Here is a 7,831-nt window from a genome sequence, read left to right as displayed (position 1 = left end):
GCCTTGCGTGTCTGTCAAGTTTATCTCTGCCTTGCGTGTCTGTCAAGTTTATATCTGTCTGGTGTGTCTGTCAAGTTTATCTCTGTCTTTTTGTCTGTCTCACTGTCTATTAGCTTGTTTCTGTCTGTCTCCTTTCTTCTCTTCATCCCTAGCCCTTTTCCTTACTGGCCCCCTCACTTCAAACAAAGCCAACACAAGGATAAAGAAGACAAGAATACCTATTTATATGATCGGTTAGGAGAGATGTCCAGATAGATAGTTCAGACCTTTATTAAATGTCTTGTCAAAATATATCCTCCGGATTTTCATTGCTTGGCTGAAGTTAATATTTCATTTCAGTGTTTTAGTGGGAAGAAATATGTGTGGTCTATGATGAAATTCCATCAGAAAGTCCAATACTGAGAGAAAAAACAGGGCAATTGCTAGGATCGTCTGAAATAAAAAGAAAGTCAAACTAAGAAACCTTTCATCCTAGCTATCTATGGAGACAACCTGCAACCACTTCTAAGGTTGAATCATCCTAAAAACGCTGGCATACCATTACATCATTACAATCCTTCTTTACTGGTGGTCGATCTACCCAAACGAACCTCTAATGTTACCTCAAACCGAAATAATGAGAAAGAATTACCTGTCGGAGCCAGTCTAAATATGGAGACGAACACAAACACGGCTGTTGGACTCAATATACCCCTTCAAAGACAAAAGATGTAAAACGTATAAACGCATGCTCAACATAAAGATATTTTTTTTATCACAGTCACAAGTAAAACCATTGCCGTCCGGAGTCAAGAGATTCATATACAAAACATAGTTCTATCTACATTGCTACATGCAAGTATATACTTCATACAATATATAGAAGAGACGGTTCCAGCTATCTCGCTACGTGCAAGGATATACTCTATACATTTTGTAGGAGACAGTTACATCTATTTCGCTACATGCAATGATATACTCCATACAGTATTTAGAAAAGTCAGACAGTTCCATCTATCTTGCTACATGTAAGGATATACTTCATACAGTATCTTAAAGAGACGGAACAAATAAACAGGTTGAAGCTGCACAGTTTTAACTCGCACACCAAATGGCTTGAAAAGGACCGATCATCTTTTAACAACAGGCTACATATCATTATTTTAAACGATGTAGCGCAAATCCGAAGTGGATCCTTACGACCATAAAGGAAAACGAAACAACTGGATTCGGCGCCAAAGAAGACTCAAACCTGTTGGGTTAAATCCGAAGAGATACAAATAGACAAAAGAACACTCAAACCTGTTGGGTTAAATCCGAATAGATACAAATAGACAAAAGAAGCAGTTGAGATCGATAATCTATCACTTGGAGAAAAAAATGTCTTTTATAAAATTTTCAGGGTGAATATTTTTAGAAAGAAAAACAAATAATGAGATTTAACTACTGTAGATAGTGCCATAACTATGGCAACTACAGTTCTTTCCTTTGTAAACGTTCATAGCTGAGTGGTGGAGATGTTATCAGTATTAAACATACTCATATATCTGAAAGTTAACGGAAGCACGAAGTGCCCCCTCCCATCCCACCACGCTTAAGCCAGACCATTTCAAGCTCATTGCTTCAATCTGCTTTTAAGTGCTGCATCTTCTTAACGCGGTATTAAACTTTACCACTCTACATAAACAGTCAAAATGGTACAGAATAAGGTAATCTATGGTGTAGAGATATTAAGACAGAATGTTTTAGTACAAGTAACAAGATTGAAATTTTCTCTTAAGTTGATAAATTATATTGAAAGTAAATTTCTATTAAAATATATTGAGATTGAATCCATTTATTCGTGTTACAATTATATACTACTATTCAACAATGATTACGCTATTATGATCAAGTACGAACCGTCTTATACAAAACATTACTTGCATCTCTGACTCAACACAAAAAGAGTACATTCACCAGGTTATGAAAATAGCGAACTAGACAGATTCCTATGGAGGGCAAATGTGCTGATCTTGCAGAAGTACTCACGTAATAATGTACATAGACCTAGACAATAATCTGTAAAAGACTACGAAGCCTCACTTTGAGATTCTGGCCTTCGCAAAGAGCGAGGAACGCGCCATATTTGGCGTTGTCTTAAGAAAACGGGTATATTAAGCCCCAGCCACGGGCTGACATCAGTTTTGCTGGCCAGAAGCTCAAACAGGCTTTGTCTTTGCAGGTAAGATTATGATCTATGTACAGTTTTTCATAGTATAAGAATTTTTAGTGTTAAGATGTTAACCTAACATCAGTATGTTTAAACATTAGATCATTTTAATATTTCTTTACTATTATTTAACATAATGTATTAGAAAGTTTAACTGTTTGAAGAACTCATATTTACTTATAATTATATTATTGATTATAGTAAAAGCAACGTTCGCTACCAACTTCATACTCAGTATTAGTTAATTTAGAAATAAAATACTCTTTATATAATAGAGTGTAATATGTTGACATTTTAGAATTAATTCAGTAACATATATTTCAATTACGGTATTAGTCTGAAATATTTAATTTTAGATTCTTTTACTATCGTGAATTTATTCTATATTTAATTATCTGTATTACATTCTAAAACGGCAGTTGTTGTACAAGTATAATGTTGGTAAGTGAAAGAATATCGTAGTTTTATATGTATTTCTTATATCCGAAAATTGAGCTTGTTGTAGTTTGATATTGAAATGTAAGTTTATATGTTGAGTTTTTCAATAAAGTTTTGCTGGCCAGAAGCTCAAACAGGCTTTGTCTTTGCAGCTCGATCCCGAGTACCTTCAATTCCCCAAGAATGTAGTCAGGTCTTCATCATCGAGTGACACTTACATCAAATGACTTGAACTTCCTTTCTCCTCTCTCTCTCTCTCTCGGAATTGAGAAACGGATTGACTTAGAGTTTACGAAACAAATCTTCGTAAAAGAGATAATTAATCTGTTATATGTGCCTTTCCGTTTAATGATATATCTACATATCAATTTACATGCTTTTGAACTTAAGAACTCCACTGATGAATTCAACGGCACGAGAAAAAATAGACCTTCGAAATTGACATATTTCTTGTTTTCTAAATGCAAAAATTTGCTACTCAGAAAGAAATTTACCAAAGATATATCTAATAAATAGAGACACAGGTTCATTGAAGATAAAATGTGGACAAATAGTGAGACGTCGAATTTAATAACGTTCTTAAAATCGATTCTTTTAAATTCATCTTTAATCTTTCACTACAAATCTTTTTTGTTTTGTTCTAAATATATTGGTTGTTTATCAGCTGAAAAATCATGCAAATATGGAACATTACTTTCTCTCTTTCTTTTATAAAATATAATACCCTTGATATTTACGCATATCTGAATAATAGTTGGATTGATATGCTAGGGAGCCAGAAATTCGTAATACAATGCCATTACTCTAATGTAAATTCACAGGAAACGGCAATCATACCATACATGTACTTTGGCACCCAAATGCGAATTAAATGCAGCAACAAAATATATCTCTAGGTCTGTGATATAAGGAAATGAGTAAGTTTTTGTGCGATGGTGATGGTGGGGTGGAGTTGATGATGCTCTTACTTGCAAAGGTGTTTTAATAGCCACTCGACATGTTCTTTTTTCTCAGCTGGTTACTGTCAGGGTGTATATTTACATCCATGTAGTAAGATATGGTTAACTTTATTATTATCATTATTATTATTATTGCGGCTATTTGTTTTTTTTTTATTTCCGTGATACTCAGACGCTGAATAAATCGGAATGTTGCATACGATGTCGAGCTATATTTTTTTGTTTTTGCTGGAGATTCTCCAGACAGTCATAATTTTTAACAGACAGAAGTAAGGCTAAGCTAAAACTCGGAGCCACACAAATCTCTATGAACTGACAGAAGTAACGCCAGACTTAAACTCGGAGCCACACAAATCTCTATGAACTGACAGAAGTAAGATTAACTAAAACTCGGAGCCACACAAATCCTTATAAACAGACAGAAGTAACGCCTGACTAAAATTCAGAGCCACACATATCTCTATGAACAGACAGATGTAAGGCTAGAGTAAAACTCGGAGCCACACAAATCCCTAATGAACAGACAGAAGTAAGGCTAGACTAAAACTAGGAGCCACACAAATCTCTATGAACAGACAGATGTAAGGCTAGACTAAAATTAGGAGCCTAACAAATCCATAGGAACAGACAGATGTAAAGCTGGACTAAAACTAGGAGCCAAACAAATCCCTATGAACAGATGATGAAACAGGTGAGAGTGATGTCAGAATATGTTTAAGTCAGTTAAAAACTGATGAATGTACGTTGGCTGTAATACTCTAACGTTGTAAACTAAAAAAATTAAGACAAGGTATATTTCAGTTTACATTCTTGTTTCAAATGACATATATATATATATATATATATATATATATATATATATATATATATATATATATATATATATATATATAGAGAGAGAGAGAGAGAGAGAGAGAGAGAGAGAGAGAATTCAGGACACATGCTTCAGTATGATTTAGCTATTTACATGATTTTTATATACATTTCCAAAGCAAAAGGAGGTCCATATAGATAAGATTATAAGTAAGCTAACTGAACTTCGACCTAGCTTTACAGCCGACCACATAGATAATGTATTATCAGAGAGGACGGTTTCCATCACGACATGATCCACTGGTCTGCCTTCAAACTGACCGGCACGATATTTAAAGTGCTCCGCCTTTGTATCCTTACTGGTTGGGTGCATTTGCGTATAATTTATTTTATTTATCTCGTTTTGCAATTCGAGTTATATTGTAGTATTATTCATTATTTCTTTATTGACATTTAGATAAAAGACATATACGATACATCCAGTTTTGGAACATTATGTCAAGGACTGTTCGGCAAGACAATATATATAGGCAGTTATTGACCATTCCATTGTGTCACTATAAAATGAAAGAAAAGAAGCTAAGAGAGAGAGAGAGAGAGGCACATACCCACATTCAGAGACACACAGAAAGAAAGACAGAGAATAATAAACAAAAGGAAAAATGAAGTTATATACATATACATGCAGTAAGAATGAAGAAACTTGAATTTATTTTAACAAACTTAGTTGAAGTAAGTCTTAAACCTGCCTTAAACATTTCCTTGGTGACGCGTAGATTGTAATTATTCCCATGTAAGCTTCTTAGAAATATTATCAAAGTATGTCATATCGATTTCCCAATCTTTAATTCATCTCAAATTCATAAACAGCTGATAAGATAGCAAAATCATTTTTGCAAATTTATAAGCAAAATATCAAATGTAGAAAGTTGCCGAAGAATAAGTGTCAGATTCCATCATGTCTGATATGTATTGTAGAACATACGTTTGCTTGCAAGTATAAACAATCAGGCAACATACAATGGCATTCAAGGATCTGAAGAGAGATCAAATAAAATACTCAGTGAATCTTTGAACTATTTTGTACAATAGCCATCTATTTTATAATCTTTGAACTTTTTAGTACAATAGCATCTATTTTATAATCTTTGAACTTTTTTGTACAATAGCCATCTATTTTATAATCTTTGAACTTTTTAGTACAATAGCCATCTATTTTATAATCTTTGAACTTTTTTGTACAATAGCCATCTATTTTATAATCTTTGAACTTTTTAGTACAATAGCCATCTATTTTATAATCTTTGAACTTTTTTGTACAATAGCCATCTTTTTTATTATTTCTATAAGAAGTATTTTATCTACATTCAAATTAAAAGCAAAAATCATTTAGAACTGGGACAAAATTCGCATGTATTTTTATTTGGCCTACTATAGTATCAGCTGCTCAGATAAGCCTAAGTTCATGTGCTTCGCTGTGTCCTTGGTAAAAGCACTTAGTTCCCATTTCTTTGAAATTATTTATCCAGTTGCTACTACTATCAATAAAAAGATATAAAAAAAATGTCATACTTTTGCACCTTCTGTCACCAGTCGGAATTTCTGCTCCTTCTGTCACCAGTCGGAATTTCTGTTCCTTCTGTCACCAGTCGGAATTTCTGTTCCTTCTGTCACCTGTTGGAATTTCTATTCTTGCAGTCACCTGTCGGAATTTCTGTTCCTTCTGTCGCCAGTCGGAATATATGTTCCTTCTGTCACCAGTCGGAATTTCTGCTCCTTCTGTCACCTGTCGGAATATCTAGTCGGAATTTCTGTTCCTTCTGTCACCAGTCGGAATTTCTTCTCCTTCTGTCACCAGTCGAAATTTCTGTTCCTTCTGTCACCTGTTGGAATTTCTGTTCTTGCAGTCACCTGTCGGAATTTCTGTTCCTTCTGTCGAAACTCGGAATATATGTTCCTTCTGTCACCAGTCGGAATTTCTGCTCCTTCTGTCACCTGTCGGAATATCTAGTCGGAATTTCTGTTCCTTCTGTCACCTGTCGGAATTTCTGTTCCTTCTGTCACCAGTCGGAATTTCTGTTCCTTCTGTCACCTGTCTGAATTTCTGTTCCTTCTGTCACCTGTCTGAATTTCTGTTCCTTCTGTCACCAGTCGGAATTTCTGCTCCTTCTGCCACCAGTCGGAATTTTGTTCCTTCTGTCACCAGTCGGAATTTCTGCTCCTTCTGTCACCAGTCGGAATTTCTGTTCCTTCTGTCACCAGTCGGAATTTCTTCTCCTTCTGTCACCAGTCGGAATTTCTTCTCCTTCTGTCACCAGTCGGAATTTTTGCTCCTTCTGTCACCAGTCGGAATTTCTGCTCCTTCTGTCACCAGTCGGAATTTCTGCTCCTGCTAATGCTATCGCTACCAGATGCACAATAACCACTTCCATTTCCAATGATATACTTCCATTGCTGCAACTGCTTCTGAAACTACCACCACCACTACCACTGTATATGCTGTTTGCAAGTAGGGCTTTAATCATTTATGTTGTTTCTGAACATCTGCTTCTGTCCTGGCTTTATATTTACTATTGAAAATCAATCGAATTACACACACACACACACACACACACACACACACACACACACACACATATATATATATATATATATATATATATATATATATATATATATATATATATATATATGCAATAAACTGAAAACTAACAGGGAAAAACTAATTCGTGACCAGCCCGTGCGCTTTCAGACGAGTCATTTTTCAAAGGCTTACACACACATAAACAAAAAAATCGTGGAAGTTACAAAATATTACAGAGCTATTTCTACAGGATTATGAACTTGAAATTTTGTTATTTTAGCTAGTTTACTTCAGCTTGCTGCAGATGCTGAAAAATATTTTATATTGACCTGGAAATCTCCATCTGTGATTTAATGTAAATTTCTGTAAGCGCAAATTATATCCCGGATATGTCATTGTTATAGAAGTAAGTATAGGCTTTTGGGTAACTAATAAACAAATTTAGAGAATTACGTTTAAAAAAAAAAGATGTGCCGTCTGCAAAAGATGATTTGATATGTGCATGGCTGTCTTTTTCTAGTCTTCTTTGTTTAAACCGTTTGGTTTCAATATTCTCAGGCGGCGTATTCAGTAAGATTTCTTTACTTTGCTTGTTTCGGAACTGGTATTCGTTCTGTACGGGACTTCTGTATATGCTTGTCAAAAATTGATCACGTTCTCTTACTTTAGGGGAAGGGGACGTCACATAAGGTGTTACATATTTTTCTCAACTTCAAATAATGTTTGTTTTCCTCAGTGAACATCGTGAGTTTTGCATATTTAAGTCTTAATTCTACATATATTACATTCTAGTTTGGAAATCAAAATCAAACGTTACCCTCACTTATTAAAAACCACTTACATACA

The sequence above is a fragment of the Sinohyriopsis cumingii genome, chromosome 18, assembly GCF_028554795.1.
Source record: "Sinohyriopsis cumingii isolate HCF-2022 chromosome 18, ASM2855479v2, whole genome shotgun sequence".
Lineage (NCBI taxonomy): Eukaryota > Metazoa > Mollusca > Bivalvia > Unionida > Unionidae > Sinohyriopsis > Sinohyriopsis cumingii.
Note: the sequence above shows the minus strand (reverse complement) of the source record.